This window comes from Sapajus apella, unplaced genomic scaffold (assembly GCF_009761245.1).
Source record: "Sapajus apella isolate SASKATOON/1434 unplaced genomic scaffold, GSC_monkey_1.0 scaffold51, whole genome shotgun sequence".
In the NCBI taxonomy this organism is placed as follows: Eukaryota; Metazoa; Chordata; class Mammalia; order Primates; family Cebidae; genus Sapajus; species Sapajus apella.
Genome location: NW_022436991.1, coordinates 16,453,975 through 16,474,145, shown reverse-complemented (window position 1 = coordinate 16,474,145; position 20,171 = coordinate 16,453,975). Strand labels below are relative to the sequence as shown.

At 47.2% G+C, this 20,171-nt stretch overlaps 1 pseudogene; it reads left to right on the top strand.

Annotated features, from left to right (window-relative positions):
• Positions 1-18,770: 18,770 nt before the first annotated feature.
• LOC116526432 lies at positions 18,771-19,585 on the top strand (annotated as a pseudogene).
• Positions 19,586-20,171: the final 586 nt, after the last annotated feature.

Below are 20,171 nucleotides of genomic sequence, written 5' to 3'. Positions count from 1 at the left end.
CTCTACTAAAAATACAAAAATTACCTGGGCATGGTGGCACGTGCCTGTAATCCCAGCTACTCAGGAGGCTAAGGCAGGAGAATTGCTTGAACCTGGGAGGCTGAGGTTGCAGTGAGCCAAGATCACACTACTGCATTCCAGCCTAGACGACACAGTGAGACTCTGTTTTAAAAACAAAAAAATGGTTGAAATGGTGAATTGTATGTTATATGTATTTTACTATAATAAAATTTGGAGAAAATGTAATTGAATGAATGAATGAGGTGACATGGAATGAAAAAGATAAACTGGACCCATTCAGGTTCAGTCCATAAACTGGACTCCCTTGGGAATCTGTACTAAAAACTAAGACTGAAAGGAAGACTGAGGCTGAAATCTTGGGATGTGGATTTGAGACTAGAGAGTATTTGTATAAACTAAAATTACAAGCAGCAGAAGCTAGTTGCTAGTGAGAAAAAATCGGACACAACTTGCAGAGATGAAGACAGTCTGCGTGAGAGACAGTATAATCCCCAGAAGGGAGACGCACCAAGGTGACCTGCACCTGCCTCTGATTCACATAAGTTTTCAATCCAGATTGTGGATTTCTCTATCAGTAAGGATAGGCCAGGTTATGCTGCAGTAACAAGTAATACCAAAATCTCAGTACCTAATACAAAAGTTTACTTCTCCTTTGTCCAAAATTTACTGCAGGTCTGAGAAATTTCCAGGCAGCTATCCTCCACGTGTTACCTCAGAATTCCAGGGTTTTTTTTTTTATATTTTTTATTTATTTTCTTATTTTAGAGACAGGGGCTCACTTTGTTGCTCAGGCTGGTCTCAAAATGAGGCCCAAGTGATCCTCCTGCCTTGACCTCCCAAAGTCTGAGATTACAGGTGTGAGCCTCTGTGCTGGTCTCCAGTCTTCTTTGACAGCATCAAAGTCCCACATCAATGTGTGCCTCCAATGCAGAAGAACAAGGGCACAGAAAGCCATGCACAGGCTCTTAAATGTTTCCTTTTCTTTTTTTTCTTTTTTTTTTTTGAGATGTAGTTTTGCTCTTGTTGCCCAGGCTAGAGGGCAATGGTGCAATCTCAGCTCACTGTAACCTCCGCCTCCCAGGTTCAATCAATTCTCCTGCCTCAGCCTCCCAAGCAGCTGGGATTACAGCCATGCCCACCACACCTGGCTAATTTTTTTTTTTGTATTTTCAGTAGAAATGGAGTTTCACCATGTTGGCCAGGCTGGTTTCAAACTCCTGACCTCAGGTGATCCTCCCACCTCAGCCTCTGAAAGTGCTGGGATTACAGGTGTGAGCCACTGCACCCAGCCTCTTAAATGTTTCTACCTGACTATGATACACACCACTCTGCTCACATTTCATTGGCCAAAAAAGTCGCCTATCCACATCTAACTTCAGGGGACAGAAAAGACAGTCATGAAGTGGTGAAGCCAATCGTCAAATCCTAATGGCAAAATATCCCTAACTTGAAATGATTTTGAGTGAACCTGTGTCCCTAACATCAAATTAACCTAAATAGAACATAATGCAACTTGTGGGGTATTCAAGGGTAAAAGCATCACCATTTGCCTAGTGCTTCAGAAATCACTGTCATAGGTATGATCTCTTCTGAAACTCATGCTTAAGCCATGACTTTATTGGTATTATTAATGATAATTGGCCAGGTGCAGTGGCTCATGCCTGTAATCCCAGCACTTTAAGAGGCCAAAGTGGGTAGATCACTTGAGGCCAGGATATTGAGACCAGCCTGGACAACATGGTGAAATCCCATATCTACAAAAAATACAAAATTAGCCAGGCATCATGATGCATGCCTGTAATCCCAGCTACTGGGGAGGCTGAGGCATGAGAATTGCTTGTATCTGGGAGGCAGAGGTTTCAGTGAACTGAGATTGTGCCACTGCACTCCAGCCTAGGCAACAGAGCAAGACTCCATCTCAAAAAAAAAAAAAAAAAAGGCCAGGCACGGTGGCTAACATCTGTAATCACAGCACTTTGGGAGGCTGAGGAGGGCAGGTCACAAGGTCAGGAGTTCGAGTTCAAGACCAGCCTGGCCAACATGGTGAAACCTCGTCTCTATTAAAGATACAAAAAAGTATCTGGGCATAGTGGCACATGCCTGTAGTCCCAGCTACTCAGGAAGCTGAGGCACAAGAATCACTTGAACCAGGAAGGCGGAGATTGCAGTGAGCCAAGATTGCGCCATTGCACTCCAGCCTGGGTAAAAGACAAGACTCCACCTCAAAAAAAAAAAAAAAAAAGAATAGCGAGATATATCATTTTCATGGATGACAAGACTACAGATGTCAGTACAGAGATCGGTTCTCCATTTAATTACTCAAATTCATTGTAATCTCACCCAGCAGAATTTTTCTAGAATTTGACATGTTGATTCAAAAATTGCCTGGATGAGAAAACACACAGCAATAGCCTAGAAAGCAATGGGACATACCTTACAATGCTATGTCATTCATAACCAGCGCCCTATTAAAGCAATATTCTAAAGCCACAGTAGGTAAAAGTACAGTGTTGGTTCTGGAATAAGTATATAAGACCCTGGCCAGGCGCAGGGGCTCACACCTATAATCCCAGCACTTTGGGAGGCCAAGGTGTGTGGATCAGTTGATGTCGGGAGTTTGAGACCAACCTGATCAACATGGAAAAACCCCATCTCTAGTGAAAATACAAAATTAGTCAGGCATGGTGGCACACGCCTGTAATCTCAGCTACTCGGGAGGCTGAGGCAGGAGAATCACTTGAACCCGGGAGGCAGAGGTTATGGTGAGCCGAGATCGTGCCATTGCACTCCAGCAAGAGTGAAACTCCGCTTCAAAAAAAAGTATGTAAGGCCCTTGAAAAGAATACAAAGTACATATGTAGATTATCTGGTGTTCCCATCAAAAATAATACATTTCTCCTACCGAAAAAGCAAACAAGCCTTTATTTGATTCCATTCCCCTCATCAACCACTGCCCCATTTTTTACTTCCCTTTTGCAAAACTTCTTCAAAGCAATTGTTTGTGTTGGCTGCACCCTGTTCTATTGCTCCCATCCTCCCTTAACCCCATTCCAACCAAGCCCGTGCCCCAGCCCAGCGCCTACTCCACCTCAACTTTTTTTTTTTTTCAAGAGATGGGGTTTCACCATGTTGGTCAGGCTGGTCTCAAACTCCTGACCTTGTGATCCACCCGCCTTGGCCTCCCAAAGTGCTGGGATTACAGGCATGAGCCACCGTGCCCTTCTCAACTATTTTTACCAAGGTCACCAAGGCTGCCTGAGTGACTCCAGTGACTGTTGGTCTTGAGTGACTCGGCAACCCTCACTTCCTGAAACTGACTTCCACATCTGTCCTCTGACTCCGCACTCTCTTGGTTCCCACCTACGGCCCTGACCCCCCTTCCCAGTTTCTCTTGCTGATCCTCCTCTTCTCCCAACCTCTTCAGAAGGATCCCAGAGCTCAGTCCTTGGACTGCCATTTTTTTTCCCCAACTTCTGGATTCAAACGATCCTCCCACCTCAGCCTCCTAAATAGCTGGGACTACAGGCACACACCACCATGTCCAGCTAATTTTTTACTCTTTTTGTAGAGACAGGAGTCCCACCAAGTTGCCTAGGCTGGTCTCAAACTCCCAGTCTCAAGCCATCCTCCCACCTCAGCCTCCCAAGTGCTGGGATTACAGACATAAGCTACTGCGTCCAGCCAAAGTCAATTTTCAGTACAGCAGCCAGAGGGATTGTTTCAAAAAATAAGACACAGCATACCACTCCTCTGCTCAGAACCTTGCAAAGTCTCTCACGTTACCGATAGTAAAAGCGAGTCCTTTCCACATCCTACAAGGACCTGCGTGACCTGTCATCCCAGCCCCCACCCTTACCTCTCTGAGCTCATCTTGTTTTCTGGGACGGCAGCCACCCTGGCATCCTTGCCGTTCCTCAAACCTGCCAGTCACGCCACCACCTGAAGGTCATGGCACTGGCTGTTCCGTCTGACGGGACCACTCTTCCCCCAGGGATCAGCAGGCTCACCGCCTCACCTCCTTCAAACAAGTACATCACATGACTATCTATGATCAACTTCAAAAATCTTCTTTGCCATGCTCCTCAGCATTTTTTCCAGCTTTGCTCTCAAGGGAATTAAGGTATCAGGTCTCCTTCATCTCCCTTGTCCTGAACAGCACCCAGGGTCACGGCTTCTCTCTCCCCAACAAAATCTCCCAGTTCCACCTCTATAAATCTCTTTCCTTGTCTACACAGACAAATTATCTCCATCTGAGCTCCTCGAATTTGCTTCACTCATCACACTTGAAGAAACTTGCTATAGGATCTGCCCTCCTGAGAAAGTTCTGGGAAGCACATAAAACAAAATATTGTTTTTCCATGGCACTGGACTGTCAGGAAAAGTTCTTGTGATGACCAGGCGCAGTGGCTCATGCCTGTAATCCCAGCACTTTGATAGGCCAAGGTGAGTAGATCACCTGAGGTTGGGAGTTCGAGACCAACCTGACCAACATGGAGAAACCCTGTCTCTACTAAAAATACAAAATTAGCCATGTGTGGTGGCGCATGCCTGTAATCCCAGCTACTGGGGAGGCTAAGGCAGAAGAATCACTTGAACCCAGGAGGCAGAGGTTGTGGTGAGCTGAGATCATGCCATTGCACTCCAGCCTGGGCAACAAGAACAAAACTACAAAACTCTTGTCTCAGAAAAAAAAAAGAAAAGAAAAGTTCTTGTGATCCCAGCTACTCAGGACACTAAGGTGAGAGAATAGCTTGAGCCCAGGAGATTGAGGCTGCAGCGAGCTACAATTGCACCACTACACTCCAGCCTGGACAACACAGTAAGACCCTGTCTAAAAAAACACGAAAATTCCACCTGCATTCAACCTCAGCCATCTGGTTAAGACTTTGGGTCTGGAATCAGACTAAGGTCACTAAAATCCTAGGTCTAAGGCCAGGTATGGTGGCTCACGCCTGTAATCCTGGCACTTTGGGAGGCCGAGGCGAGTGGATCACCTGAGGTCAGAAGTTTGAGAGCAGTCTAGGCAATATAGTGACACCCTGTCTCTAATAAAAATGCAAAAATTAGCCGGGCCTGGTGGCACATGCCTGTAAACCTAGCTACTCAGGAGGCTGAGGCATGAGAATTGCTTGAACCAGGGAGGCAGAGATTGCAGTGAGCCAAGATCACCCCACTCTACTCCAGCCTGAGCAACAGAGCAAGACTCCATCTCAAAAAATAAATAAATAGATAAAATCCTAGGTCTATATGTATGCCCTTGACCAGCTTCCTCTCTGGACCTTACTGTCCTCATCTGGAAAATGGGGGTAATAATTGTACTAACATCTTGGAGTGATTGTGACAGTTAAATGAAATAACAATAGATGTCAAAGTGCATGTGGTCAACATTCGATACCATCATTCTACCAACTGCGTTGGGTTGATGGATGACCTGGCTAGCACAGCCTCAATGACACACAAAGGCTGGTGACCGAATGCTGCCTGTCGCTCAGTGGGAAGCATTCTGGATGCTCCCCCTGCCCCCTCAGTTGCCCATGCAGGAGTCAAATGTCCGGCAGGCCAAGGAAATTGTCCTACTGCAGGCTTTGTGAGTCCCAGGTATTCCCACCGGGGTCACACAAAGAGCATGGTCTGCTAGAGGTGACTTGCAGGGCAGGGACAGCCATTTCACCATCTCTAAAATACTTCCTCTTGCCTCCCACCCTTGAAAGCAGAAGTGGCTCAGGGTCTGACCTGAGCAGGCAGGAGACAAAACCATTCATTCCTGGAACAGGTTATTTGATCCTCAGTAAATTCCATGTTCTACTTGTTCTGTGTTTTTTCCCCAAAAGGTCCTAATCGATGCCTGACTTAACAGAGTTTTTGTAAGGGTTAAATTAAATCATACATGCGAAAAGGTTAGCATAGTGCCTGACATGTAAGACGTGCCCCCCTCCGCACCAGAAATGATAATTTGTATTGGTGGAGACTGAGGTTCAATTGCTGTAATAAGACCCAAAATCGCAGACGCTTAGCCCATCCTGTCCTGTGACGGCCCCAGCACCAGCAGTCGGAGGTTACATAGCCTCCATGGTGTTAGAGATCCAGGCTCCCTCCAGCAGGTTCCTCCGTCATCCCGGGGTTTTGTCCTCATCAGCCTGGTCAAAGACAGCCAACCTCCAAGTCCACCCTCGAGCTGACAGAAGGACAGAAAGAAGTGAAGTCTGGCTGGGCATGGTGGCTCACACCTGTAATCCCAGCACTTTGGGAGGCTGAGGCAGGTGGATCACCTAAGGTCAGAAGTTCAAGACCAACCTGGCCAACACGGTGAAACCCCTCTACTAAAAGTACAAAAATTGGCTGGGCATGGTGGCAGATGCCTGTAATCCCAACTACTCAGGAGGCTGAGGCAAAAGAATCGCTGGAAGCCAGGAGGCAGAGGTTGCAGTGAGCTGAGATTGAGCCACTGCACTCCAGCCTGGACAACAGAGTGAGGCTCTGTCTAAAAAAAATGTGAGACCAGGCATGGTGGCTTATGTCTGTAATCCCAGCCCTTTAAAAGGCCAAGGCAGGCAGATCACTTGAGCCCAGGAGTTCAAGACCAGCCCAGCAACATGGCAAAACCTTATCTCTATAAAAAATACAAAAACAAAAATTAGCTGGGCATGATGGTATGTGCATGTGGTACCAGCTACTTGGGAGGCTGAGGTGGGAGGATCACCTGAACCTGGGAGGTCAAGGCTGTAGTGAGCCATGATTGCACCACTGCACTCTACCCTGGGTGACAGAGCAAGAATCTATATCCAAAAGAAAAGGTCAGGCACACCTTTTCTATAGTGGCTCACACTTATGATCCCATTACTTTGGGAGGCTGAGTTGGGTGGATCAGATGAGGTCAGGAGCTCAAGATCAGCCTAGCGAACATGGTGACACACTGCCTTTACTAAAAATACAAAAATTAGCCAGCCACTGTGGCAAGCGCTTGTAGACCCAGCTATTTGGGAGGCAGAGGCAGGAGAATCGCTTGAACCTGGGAGATGGAAGTTGCAGTGAGCTGAGATCTTGCCCTTGCACTCCAGCCTGGGCAACCAAGAGAGAGAGACTCTGTCTCATAACAAAGAAGAAAAAAGTGGTAAGAAGGCCCCTTTCCCTTAAAGGTGTGACCAAACGTTGCACACATCATTTCCTCTCACATCTCATTGGCCAGGATTTAGTCACATGGTCATACACAACTGCAATGGCGGCTGGGAAATGTAGTGTTATACTAAGTATCCATGAGCTAGTTAATGGGGTTTCATTACTAAAAGAAGAAGAGAAAAGCACGCTGGGGACAACTAGCTCTCTCTGCCACAATATCATTATCATTACTCTAAACACATTCTGGATGAAACATCTTGTACACTTTGACAAAGTAACCATGGTCCTTAGGCATCCTTGATCTGATGTAAGTATTATTACTGTCACATTCAGTTCAAGACCTCTCTATTCAGAGCTTCACAGGCCTTGGGGTTTGGGGAGAGGCTGTAGGTTCAATGACAGCTTTCCTCCAGAAAACTTTTATATGCCTTAAATATGGTGGGGAAATTAAGGGAGACAGGGGCTTACTGGTTTCACATGAAGGAACACAGAGGTTGGAGAAAGGGTGGAGGCAAAGTCCCCAGCGGAGGCAGGCATCCCTCACTCCAAAAGGCACCTCAGCAGAGAAGGGAGCCATGGGAAAGCTAAATAGCACCCCTAGGAACACCTCAGCTGTACTCCAGCTGCTGGGGATCATAAGCAAGAATGGACCCAGCTTGGAGTCTAGGGAGATTCGGGCATTTCCAACCACCAATGGGCCCCAGGCATGTGGAACCCCTGCCATTTCTGTCCTCCCAACTCCTCACCCTGGGGAAGCCACAAACAGTAGGAAGAAGAGAAGGAGGAGAAGTAAAGGATGGATCACACCCCCCAGCCCCTCTAAGTCCCTAGAGCCAGAATTAAACTGTATATGGCATGGTTACTTGGAGATTACAACCATCTTTCCACTATACTCCTCATTTAACAGATATTAACTATGTGCCAGGTGCTGCTCCAGGCTCGGGGATATGGATGTGAACAAGAGAGGAAATCTCCCTACTTTTAGGGAGATTACATTCTTAGGGGGTGATAAACAATGACTGCCTATGTCCTGTTCATGGCTCTACCCCAGGACCCAGCGCCTTACCTGGTGGGGGCTTGCTGATGCTGCTCAGATAAACCACATCACAATTAATTTTGTGTTGGACCCTTGTGGTTACCTCTGCATCCAGTTTCCCCCTTCCCAGCGACTCTCAGTTTCAGTTTCCACTTGGAGGACTACATGGTTTGGGAAGAATCAACTACGCCCCCAGCTCTGAGGGCAGAGCACATGAACTACACTAGGGCAATCCAAGTATTCTATCGCCCTTACATAAGTGGTTGGTTCAAGTGTGGGCATGTGACCAATCACAGTGGATCTCAGGACAAAGATGCTTTTTCTCTTCCCAGTGTGAGTCAAACCTGGACCCACTGCAGCTATTTTTGCTAATGTGGAGAAAGTCCACCTGAAGATGAATCGACACATCACAGAGTCTCGTCCCTCCCAAAAATGAGAGACTCTGGATCAAATCACACCTAAGTCCTTGCTACCTCTGAACCTTCCAGTTGCACAAGTCAATAAATTATTTTCATCACTTAAATCATTTTCAGTTGAATTTTTTGTTGGCAACTAAAAGTATCCCAACTGATTCCGAGATATTAAGTTTTACATAGTGGAAGAATATCCAAGAATATCCGCATGTCACCAACTAACACTTCCCAAAAGGCAGTCCAGTACAAAATGAAAGAAAGGGATGTACGTAAATCTACACGAGGTTTTCAACAGAAAAAGCAGAGAATAAGTCTAGGCACGATGGTTCATGCTTGTAATCCCAGCACTTTGGGAAGCCAAGGCAGGTGGATCACTTGAGGCCAGGAAGGAGCTCAAGACCAGCCTGGCCAACATGGCAAAACCCTGTCCCTACTAAAAATACAAAAAATTAGTGATGTGTTTTGGCACACGCCTGTAGCCCAGCTACTCAGAAGGCTGAGGCACGAGAATGACTTGAACCCGAGATGTGGTGGTTGCAGTGAGCCAAGATCAAGCCACTGAGCTCCAGCCTGGGCGACAGAGCGAGACTCTATCTCAAAAAACACAAATCTTAGATCAGTGTTTCTCAAGCATTTAGCCTTGGGATCCCAATATAGTTTTTAAAAATGAGTTCTCCAAAGATGTTTTGTTGTTTTTGAGACAGGGTTTCACTTCTGTCACCCAGGCTGGAGTACAGCGCCACTCCAAGGCGGGACCTGGGTCCTGAGCACAGGCTCTTTGGGTCAACACCCTTGCAGCTCTACCTGGTAGGAAAATCCCTTGTCCCTAAAAGATTTTTTTTTTTTTTTGAGATGGAGTCTCATTCTGTCTCCCAGGCTGGAGTGCAGTGGTGCAATTTCGGCTCACTGCAACCTCCACTTCCCGGTTGAAGCAATTCTTCTGAGGAAGGAGACCCTTAATCCTCTTATGCTTCTAAGAGCCTTCCCCCTAGACTTCTACGTTGCATTTGAATAGAACAAGTAAAGGTTGGCAGACCTGAGCACCACCCTTAATCGCACTCCTGTAGATCGCAGGCATGGTATGGAGGAATCTTTCCGGAAGGCACTGTTTTTGCTTAAACACGATCAAACCCCCACCTAGTCACGTACCCCATGCCTACTTCATGGATCAAGACCCTTTCATGTGTAATTTCTAGAGTTGTAAGCCTTTAAAAGGCCAAGGATTTTCTTTGTTGGGGAGCTTGCCTGTTAGGCAACTATGCCCCACTCTGCTCCCGGTCAATAAATCACCCTTTCCTTCCCAGTTCAGTGTTCGAGAGGTTTGTTTTGCGGCCTTTCCTGCTACATTTATTTGGTTCCCTGACTGGTTGGCGGCCAGCCGGCACAGCCTTTCAGGCAGGTTTGTCTTGCCCTGCGGAGCATCCCTGTGGGGTACTTTAGCCCGCTTGGGTGATGCAGTTCCTGAGAGTGCTCCCAGGCAGGTAATGGCCCAGTGGAAAGCCCCCACAATGTGGATCCACTTGGTGGCTGAACACCAAGAAGGAACGGGAACTTGGAGTGTCCAGACGACAGAAACACAGTAGGATCGATCCTGGGAAACTCGCCCACCTCCTTTAGGTGGAAGCGTGGCCTGATCACCCATGTGTGACGGATTTGGCACTCCTGAACCTGGCTCTGTCTCTCTCTCTCTCTTTCTGCAACTAATCTTGGAAGTGTTGCTTTTGGTTTCAATTTGGGTGGAGGGAGGAGTGTGATTGTCTGAGTGATTGGAGGGGTCCAGCTGGACTCATCAGCCATGAAATGTGAGGGTCGCAGGTCCATCAGAGGGGACCCCAAGCTCCGAATGAATTGTGGGGCCGGCCAGGATTGGGGCAATCTGCATATGGCTGGAAGGAGGTGCCCTCAAAATCTAGGCATTGTGAGGGGATTAATGAACACTCCAAAGCCAAGTGGCATCTGAAACACTTCCGGGAGGGGGACGATCCTACCAGCCTGAAGCAAAAGTGAGAGAGGGTGTGCTGCGCCATGCAGGGTAAGAACAACTGAGTGTGGAGTAAGACTGTTTTTACTGTGAGTACTCTTTTTACTGTGAGTACTGTTTTTACTACAAGTACTGTTTTTCTATGCAAAAACATGGGTCACACTCATAGTAAGCCTACTCCCCTGGGGACTATGCTGAAAAATTTCAAGAAGGGATTTAGTGGGGATTATGGAGTGACTATGACACCAGGGACGCTGAGGACCTTATGTGAGGTAGGCTAGCCAGCATTTGGGGTGGATTGGCCGTCAGAGGGGAGCCTAGACAGATCTCTTGTCTCCAAATGGCATGAGGTTACATGCCAGTCAGGACACCCTGATCAATTTCCATACACAGACTTGTGGCTACAGTTAGTTTTAAACTCTCCACAGTGGCTGAAAGGACAGGCAGCAACCGTACTGATGGCAAAGAAGCGGACAGCTAGAGAGAAACCCCACTCCACCCACCAAGGGACACAGATTCCCTGGGTCCTGGCAGGTCCAGCAGCAGGGACACAGACTCCCAAGAATGAAGAGGAAATCCTCCCATAGCCGCCCACCTCCCGGGAGGAAGTCCTCCCATAGCAACCCATCTGCGACCCAAGGCAGGAGTGCAGATGCCTTTAAGAGAGCAGAGGTAAACTAAACGGGAGTGAACGAGGATGGCCACGTGGTGGAAAGGCATGTTCTCACCTACTTGCTGTTCACCTCAGCTGATCTTATCAACTGGAAAAATAACACCCCAGAGGGCATTCAAAGGTTAATCTGGTGCAGAGCGGCCTTACTAGAAGAGAGAGAGAGAAAAAAAGAAACGAGTGTCAAGCTCGACAAAGCTGCTGCTATTAGAGGAGTGCCCCCAAAACGGCAGGGAAAGGGGGACTCCTGAAAGGCTGCCCAGTCTAATGCCCACGCCTGTAGCATGACAAGTGTGCTTACTGTAAGGAGGTGGGACACTGGAGGGACAGTGCCCCCAGTCAACAGAAAAACAGGGAGATCTTAAGCATGAGGCTTCAGACAAAAGTGAAGGAGCTCTGTTCAATCTAATGGAAGGGCTGCTGGACTGAAGGGGACCAGGCTCAATTGCCCCCAAAGAGCCCATGGTCAGGAGAGGAGGGCAGTCCTGTAATCCCCCCCATCAAAAGAAACAACTGATATTGTTAGAGCTACTGGGGTGTCAGAAAAAGTCTTTCTGTTTGCCTCGGATCTGTTCGGAGGGAGGCCATGAGGTTATACGTCAGTTCTTGTACATGCCAGACTGCCCCCTACCCCTTTTGGGGAGAGACTTGCTAAGCAAACTAAGAGCTACTACTATCCCCTTCACTGATAAGGGCTCCCCACAGCTAAAACTCCCTCCGATAGGGATTATCACAGCCCTCACAGTCCCTCAGGAGGAGGAGTGCAGACTTCCTGACTGGACCAGGATGAGAACTGACCCCTGCTCTAGCCAAGTGATGGCCACAGGTCGGGGCAGAGGACAATCCACCAGGACTGGCAATCAACCAGGCCCCTGTGCTGATTGAAGTCAAGCCTGGGGTTCAGCCGTTAGGCAAAAGCGATATCCACTTCCCTGGGAGGCCCTAGAAGGCATTCAGGTCCACTAAAATGCTTAAGGGCCTATGGGATTATAGTTCTTGCCAGTCTCCATGGAACACCCCCCACTTGCCTGTTCCTAAACCAAGGACCAAAGACTATAGGCCAGCGCAGGACTTGCGTTTGGTTAATCAGGCCACAGTGACTTTGCACCCAACTGCACCCAACCCGTACACGCTATTGGGATTATTGCCAGCAGAGAATAGTTGGTTCACCTGCTTGGACTTAAAGAATGCTTTCTTTAGCATTGGACTGGCCTTGGATGGTCAGAAACTATTTGCTTTTCAATGGAAAAATCCAGAAACAGGTATAACCTCCCAGTACATCTGGACCTGACTACCCGCAGGGGTTCAAGAACTCTCCCACCATGGCCGGGCGCGGTGGCTCACGCCTGTAACCCCAGCACTGTGGGAGGCCGAGGCGGGTGGATCACGAGGTCAAGAGATCGAGACCATCCTGGTCAACATGGTGAAACCCCATCTCTACTAAAAATACAAAAATTAGCTGTGCATGGTGGCACAGCCTGTAGTCCCAACTACTCAGGAGGCTGAGGCAGGAGAATTCTTTGAACCCAGGAGGCGGAGGTTGCAGTGAACTGAGATCATGCCATTGCACTCCAGCCTGGGTAACGAGAGCGAAACTCCATCTCAAAAAAAAAAAGAACTCTCCCACTATCTTTGGGGAGGCACTAGCCCCTGACCTCCAGAAGTTTCCTGCTAAGGACTTAGGCTGCATGCTGCTGCAATATGCTAATGGCCTTTTATTTGGACACCCCACGGCAGCCAGGTATGCTAAAGGAACAGATGCCTTGCTTCAGCACCTGGAGGACTGTGGGTATAAAGTGTCTAAAAAGAAAGCCCAGATTTGCTGACAGCAAGTGCAATATCTGGAGTTCACCATCCAGCAGGGAGAGCGTAGCCTAGGAGCAGAGAGGAAACAAGTCATTTGCAACCTGTCAAGACCCGAGACTAAAAGGCAGGTGAGAGAGTTTCTGGGAGCCGTGGTTTCTGTAGCTTGCAGATTCCAAACTTCATAGTACTGGCCAAACACCTATATAAGGAGACAGGAAACCCTTTAAATGGGGATCCCAACAGCAGCAGGCCTGTCAGGAACTGAAAGTGAAACTTATGTTAGCCCTGGCTTTGGGTTTACCTGATTTAACAAAGCCCTTCACATTGTATGTGTCAGAAAGAAAAAAGGGCAGTTGAAGTTCTAACACAAAACACTGGGGCCTTGGCCCGGGCCTGTAGCTTACCTCTCCAAGCAGCTGATTGGAGTTTCCAAGGGATGGCCCCATGTTTAGGGGCCCTGGCAGCAACTGCTCTGCTGGCACAAGAGGCTGATAAGCTAACTCTGGGGCAAAATTTAAACATCAAAGCACCCCACACAGTAGTGACTCTAATGAATACAAAAGGACATCATTGGCTGACAAATGCGAGGTTAACCAAATACCTGAGCCTGGTAAGTGAAAATGCCCGCATCACCATTGAGGTCTGCAACCCCTTAAACCCCGCCACTTTGCCCCCGGTGTCAGAGGGCCCGGCTGAACACATCTGTGTTGAAGTATTGGACTGAGTTTATTCCAGCAGGCCCAATCTTTGGGACCGGCCATGGACAGTAGTTGACTGGGACTTGTGTGTGGAGAGAGGCAGTTTTGTTAATCCCTGAGGAAAAAGGTGTGCAGAATGTGCAGTAGTAACTCTGGACACTGTAATTGAGACCATGCCACTGCTCAGGGACTTCGGCTCGGAAGCCTGAAGCTATTGCTCTGACTCAGGCCCTAGAACTGAGTGAAGATAAGACTGTGAACATTTATACTGGTTCCCGGTATGTCTCTCTAACTCTTCAAGTGCATGGGGTGCTGTACAAAGAAAAAGGACTGTTAAATTCAGGAGGAAAAGGACTTTCTCCAAGCAGAAGGTGGAGCAGATGAACAGCTTAGGGAAAATGTAAGTCAGGAAACAGAATTACAGTGGGTGCAGGCACTTCCCTTGGTGTTATTTAAGACTAGATGTACTCCCAATATTCCCCCTATGAAGTCTTATATCATAGACCCCCTCCCACACTTCGGGCACTCTCAGGAGCTCCTCAGTTGTGGGGAGAGATTGAGCTAGGATGACAGCTACAAGCTCTAGGAAAAATCACTCAGGATATTTCAGCCTAGGTAAATGAAAGATGCCCTGGGAGCTTATTCTCCCAGTTCACCCTTTCTCACCAGGTGATCACATGTGGATAAAGGATTGGAATGCAGTCCCTCTGAAGCTACAGTGGAAGGGACCCCAGACCGTGATCCTGACCTGACCACTCCCACAGCTATAAGGGTACAGGGAATCCCAGCCTGGATCCACCACAGCCACATGAAACCTGCAGCAGCCAAAACTTGGGAAACTAGACCAGACCCAGACAGTGACTGCAGAGTCACCTTGAGAAGGACAACGAGCCTTGCTCCAGCCACATCCCAGAAGCTAGCTGGTCCACACATGGTCAAAGCATGAGGAAACTCATCATGGGACTTACTAACCTTAAAATTTGGATTCATACAGTAGGGACATTAACTGATTTTAGAGAATGCTCTCAGTGTGTGCACCGGGTTACTGAGGTAGGACAGAAAGTTGCTGCCATTCTTTTGTTCTACAGTTATTATGAATGTACAGGGACACAGAAGGGAACCTGTTTATATAATGGTACTCAGTAAAAGGTGTGTAGCCCAGGGAATGGACAACCCAATGTCTGCTACGATCCATCAGAACCTCCTATGCATACAACTTTTGAAATTAAACTCATAACAGGGTGATGGAACAGTCCAACTAACTTAATAGCTAAAATAGAGGATCAGGAAGATGAGAATGAGAGCGAGAACTCTCACTAATGTTATAGGTGAGATTCTCAAAGCGGGTAGTGAGGAAGGAAACCCTTAATCCTCTTAAGCTTCTAAGAGCACTCCCCCTAGACTTCTACGTTGCATTTCAATAGGACAAGTAAAGGCTGGCAGACCTGAGCACCACCCTTAATTCCCACTCCTGTAGATCGCAGGCATGGTATGGAGGAATCTTTCCGGAAGGCACTGTTTTTGCTTAAACACGATCAAACCCCCACCTAGTCACGTACCCCACGCCTAATTCATGGATCAAGACCCTTTCACGTGTAATTTCTAGAGTTGTAAGCCTTTAAAAGGCCAAGGATTTTCTTTGTTGGGGAGCTTGCCTATTAGGAAACTATGCTGCCACTGCTCCTGGCCGATAAATCACCCCTTCCTTCCCAGTTCAGTGTTCGAGGGGTTTGTTTTGCGGCCTTTCCTGCTACATTTCTGCCTCAGCCTACCGAGTAGCTAGGAATACAGGCATGTACCACCATGCCCAGCTAATTTTTGTACGTTTAGTAGAGACGGGATTTCACCATGTTGGCCAGGCTGGTCTCAAGCTCCTGACCTCAGGTGATCACCCACTGCGGCCTCCCAAAGTGCTGGGATTACAGATGTGAGCCACTGCACCCAGCCAAAATTTCTTTTTTATTTAAGAAAAGAAACCATGGCAGATAAGGAATGATTACTGTTCTTTTAAACCTCTAAGTTTAGGGTAATCTGTCACTAAGTTTCAGATAATTATTACCTTAGTGCAAATGTAATTAAGTAATGGCCAAAACCACAATTAAGTTTGCATCAAACTAATAGTGCAGTTTACCACTGGGCATGTCTGGAACGCAATCCTTCTGCTTCTTTTTGTTTTCCTTGGAAACTCCTACTTGCTCTCCAAGGGCCAACTCAAGTTGTCGCCTCTTCTGAGAAGCCTGCCCTGATTTTCCTGCTTAGTTCTGAGCTGTGTTACACATAGCTCTATTAGCAGTCCTCACACTGTGATCTTATTGTTTATGAGGTTATTTCTCTCATTATAGCCTTTTGAAGGCAACAATTTTGAATTATCCAAATGCATACTCCCAAGATTAAGCATGGTACATGCTACATTAAAAGGAGCTTAATGAGGCCGGGCGCGGTGGCTCAAGCCTGTAATCCCAGCACTTTGGGAGGCCGAGGCGGGTGGATCACAAGGTCAAGAGATCGAGACCATCCTGGTCAACATGGTGAAACCCCGTCTCTACTAAAAACTACAAAAAATTAGCTGGGCATGGTGGCGTGTGTCTGTAGTCCCAGCTACTCAGGAGGCTGAGGCAGGAGAATTGCCTGAACCCAGGAGGCGGAGGTTGCGGTGAGCCGAGATCGCGCCATTGCACTCCAGCCTGGGCAAAAAGAGCGAAACTCCGTCTCAAAAAAAAAAAAAAAAAAAAAGGAGTTTAATGAAGGTTGATGGAATAAATAATGGAAACTTCAGCTGTGGACAAGACAAAGAATGCCTTCCAACAGTTTTGGGAGCAAAGCAGGGGTAATGAAGGAAAAAGAAAGAAAGGAGAGAAGGGTTGACGATATTATTGATCTAGCTCCTAGCTCTTTAGCTCACATCGAAAACCCCTTTCCCTGGTCATAAAAATGCCAAGTAAGCCTACATAAGCAATAGTGGGTGTTTCCATAATATCTTTTGCCCTCAAAAAGTTAGTCTAAAGATAGGAAAAGATGAGAACCATTGCAAAATAGAACTGGAGCAATAGGCCGGGTGCGGTGACTCATGGCTGTAACCCCAGCACTTTTGGAGGCTAAGGCACACAGATCACTTGAGCCCAGGAGCTTGAGACCAGCCTGGGCAACATAGTGATACCCCATCTCTACTGAAAATACAAAGGTGTGGTAGCACACACTTGTAGTCCTAGCTACTTGGGAGGCTGAGATGGGAGAATCATACACGCTCTGGAAGGTCAAGGCTGCAGTGAATGATCGCGCCACTGCACTCCAGCCTGGGTGACAGATCAAGGCCCTGTCTTAAAAAAAAAAAAAAAAAAGCAATAATGTAGTCCAAAGCCGAGTGTCAGGGTCATGACAGGGAAAGGGGAAGAGGCTGGATCTTGGCCACATCTAGAAGGAACATCTGGTTTCAGGCACTTCCTGCTCGCAGACAGAGCAAGAGGAAGTGTGGCTTAATATGGGGCTCACCAGGGGGCTAGCAGAGCCATGGGTTGAAGATCTTTTTCCAAAATCTTGATGATGAAAATTATTTGGAAGGTAGAGAGTGGGAAGGTCTCAGAGGTAAGGCATTGAGACTGAAAACAAGAATTTGAGAAGAGGTTGAAATAATACCCAGTTCAAACACAGAAAGGAGAAGTAGATATTGCAAAGATTTAGAAAGTAGAAAAGAGAGGACAGGCCTGGCACGGTGGCTCATGCCAATAATCCCAGCACTCTGGGAGGCCAAGGTGGGTGGATCACTTAAGGTCAAGAGTTCGAGACCAGCCCAGCCAACATGGTGAAATCTCATCTGTACTAAATACAAAAATTAGCCGGGTGTGGTGGCATGAATCTATAGTCTCAGCTATTTTTTTTTTTTTTTTTTTTTTTTTTTTTTTTTTTTTTTTAGTCTCAGCTATTGAGAGGCTGAGGAGAGAGAATTGCTTGAGCCCAGGAGGCAGAGGTTGCTGTGACTTGAAATCGCATGACTGCACTCCAGCCTGGGTGAAAGAGCAAATAAAATATAGCTTTTTAAGCACTAAAATACATTTCACAAAAACCATTCCTATTTCATACCACAGAAGGGCAGAAATGATACATACCACATCCCTGATTAAAGTAAAATTAGAAATTACAGATTAAGGTAAAAACAGAAAATATTGAAAATACAACTAGAAGTGCCTAATTCTTGAAAATGTAGAACAAATAATACATAGTATAATGACATACTGTATTTTACAATAATAATAATAACACGTGATAAAAACTGACATTGATTGAAAGTGTACCGTCTGCCAGACATGGTTCTAAGTGATTAGCATATGTTCACTCACTTACGCTTCACAGAAATCCTATGAAGAAGGTATTATTAGCCGCATTTTGCAGATAAAGAAACTGAGGCACATGGAAGTTTTGTAACCAGGCTGGACGCAGTGGCTCACGCCTGTAATTCCAGCACTTTGCGGGGCTGAGATAGGAGGATCACTTGAAGCTAGGAGTTTGAGACCCGCAACACGGTAAGACCTCATCTCTACAAAAAAAATTTTAAATTCACACCACTGCACTCCAGCCTCGGCAACAGAACAAGACTCTGCCTAAAAAAAAAGCCTTTCCGTCTGGCGCAGCCATCAGGTAAGCCAAGATGGGTGCATACAAGCACATCCAGGAGTGATGGAGAAAGAAGCAGTCTCTTTTTTTTTTTTTTTTTTTTTTTTAAGAGATGGGGTCTCGCTGTGCTGTACAGGCTGGAGTGCAGTGGCTATTCACAGACGCGATCCCACTACTGATCAGCACGGGAGTTTTGACCTGCTCCGTTTCCAACCTGGGCCGTTTCACCCCTCCTTAGGCAACCTGGTGGTCCCCCGCTCCTGGGAGGTCACCATATTGATGCCGAACTTAGTGCGGACACCCGATCAGCGTAGCACACTACAGCCCAGAACTCCTGGGTGCAAGTCATCCTCCAGCCTCAGCCTCCCGAGTAGCTGGGACTACAGGCAGCGCCACCGCGCGGGGCGGAGCAGTCTCAGTCATGCGCTTTCTTCTGAGGGTCCGCTGCTGGCAGTGCAGCTCTCTGCTCTCCACAGGCCTCCCCGCCCCACCCGGCCTGATAAAGCGCACGACTGGGCTACAAGGCCAAGCAAGGTTACGTTACATATAGGATTAGTGTTCACCGTGGTGGCCGAAAACGCCCAGTTCCTAAGGGTGCAAGTTACAGCAAGCCTGTCCATCATGGGGTTAACCAGCTAAAGTTTGCTCGAAGCCTTCAGTCTGTTGCAGAGGAGCGCCTGGACGCCACTGTGGTGCTCTAAGAGTCCTGAATTCTTACTGAGTTAGCAAAGATTCCACATACAAATTTTTTGAGGTTGTTCTCATTGATCCATTCCATAAAGCTCTCAGAAGAAATCCTGACACCCAGTGGATCACCAAACCAGTCCACAAGCACAGAAAGATGTGTGGACCGACATCTGCAGGCCAAAAGAGCCGTGGCCTTGGAAAGGGCGGTAAGTTCCACCACAGTGTTGGTGGTTCTCATCGGGCAGCTTGGAGAAGGCGCAATACTCTCCAGTTCCACAATTACCACTAACACAAGTAAGTTTGTAAAATTCATACCTAATAAAAAATTGTGGACAGTCATGTCTGCTTACAGGTGTTGTCTGTTAAAACTAGTCTGCAGATTGTTTCATAAATGCTTTGTCAGATTAAGAAAGTTATAGTGCAATAATGTTTGAAGACAATAGGCAATGGTGTATCTTGTTTCTAATAAGACAAATGTTTTTGTCTTTGCTTTATGTTATTAGGGAGTTATATGTCAGTGGATAAAATACAGTATGGTATAATAGGTTTTCTTGTTTTTTGTTTTTAAAAAGACGGGGTGTCACCATGTTGGCCAGGCTGGTCTCGAACTCCTGACCTCAGGTGATCCACCCATCTGCGCCTCCCAAAGTGCTGGGATTACAGGCGTGAGCCACCGCACCCAGCCAGCATAATGGGTTTTAAATAAACTATTTAAAAGCAGAGTACTCGCCAGGCGCGGTGGCTCAAGCCTGTAATCCCAGCACTTTGGGAGGCCGAGGCGGGTGGATCACGAGGTCAAGAGATCGAGACCATCCTGGTCAACATGGTGAAACCCCGTCTCTACTAAATATACAAAAAAAAAAAAAAAATTAGCTGGGCATGGTGGTGCGTGCCTGTAATCCCAGCTACTCAGGAGGCTGAGGCAGGAGAATTGCCTGAACTCAGGAGGTGGAGGTTGCAGTGAGCCGAGATCGCGCCATTGCACTCCAGCCTGGGTAACATGAGTGAAACTCTGTCTCAAAAAAAAAAAAAAAAAAAAAAAGCAGAGTACTGAAGCCAGCCCTGTAGATTTGTCTGGTGTCTGTGATGAAGTCTGCAGCTTTATCGGGGTGATGGCAATGCTCTGCTGTTTACT